Genomic DNA, 1043 nt, shown 5'->3' with positions numbered 1-1043 from the left:
AATGGAAGTTTTTAAACAGTGCATAGCAACTCCTCACAAAGGCTTAAACATGAAACAGGACTTGGAGTAACAGAATATGCTGGAATTTGATGAGGACACTGAGTGCTACAGGACATGGGATTTGAACTTGCAGTTGTAGACAATGACTACACCTCCTACGACCAGAACCCTTGACCTTTAGCCCCACGATGCCCAGAAGAAAGGCTGGTGGAATTACCAGCAAGGCCCCAGGGCAGCTCGCACACCTTCCCTGTCGCACAACATTCGCTCCTTTCTTCCTTAACCGTCCATGCAATAGAGACATAGAGCCCCCTTCATGAACCATGAAGTTGATGATCAGAATAACTGCAGGACCTTCAAAAACTTTCAGGGATGAAAAGTGCTAAGTAACCAAAAGAAGTAAGTCGCCTAACACATAATTGGCATTAAACATCTTTTCATGAAAGGATCTGACCTGAGCTAGTGGATATTGAGAAATGCCCTAAAAAGGTGTATAGCATCATTTAAGAGTGGTGCCCCTTTGAAAATAAAATTATTAATGAGCACACTAGCCTCTCTTTGTGCATAAGAAGTTGAACAGATCGCTGTGATTTCTTAGATTTCATACAAAATCAGATTCCAAACAATTTATCAAATACAATGTCTACATTAAAACCTTAGTGATTAAATGCAACCCTTAAATGATGGAGTGATCCACACTAAATTTTCTGATTAAAGCACAGAAAAGCTAACAGCCCTTACTGTTTCAAGTAGAATTGCTTCAATGAGAGTTCATTGATAAAAATTTTATTGGGTATATACTTCCCCAAGATGTTGTGCTAAGACTGGAAATATGGTGGTGACCAAGCTGCCAAGTTCTGCCCTCAGAGTTGTGGGAGATGCAGGTGAGTAAATATGAAGTCACCAGTACAGAATCATATGACAAATTCTGTGATGGGGGAAGGTGGGTGTGCTGAGGGACACCTGATCCTGAGTGGGACTTGGGGTTGCATGTAGGGAAGGCATCCTCTAACCTGAGAGAACAGGATGAACAGGCAGGCTGC

General features: G+C 42.0%; 1 protein-coding gene across 1 annotated transcript in view; it reads left to right on the top strand.

Moving 5' to 3' along the window:
- Window positions 1-1043, top strand: part of BARX2 (BARX homeobox 2) — a 58150-nt gene that overhangs the window by 21138 nt on the left and 35969 nt on the right. The gene's annotated exons all lie outside the window — the stretch shown is intronic.

The sequence above is a fragment of the Myotis davidii genome, unplaced genomic scaffold, assembly GCF_000327345.1.
Source record: "Myotis davidii unplaced genomic scaffold, ASM32734v1 scaffold148, whole genome shotgun sequence".
NCBI lineage: Eukaryota > Metazoa > Chordata > Mammalia > Chiroptera > Vespertilionidae > Myotis > Myotis davidii.
Note: the sequence above shows the minus strand (reverse complement) of the source record. Positions and strands in the feature narration are given on the sequence as shown.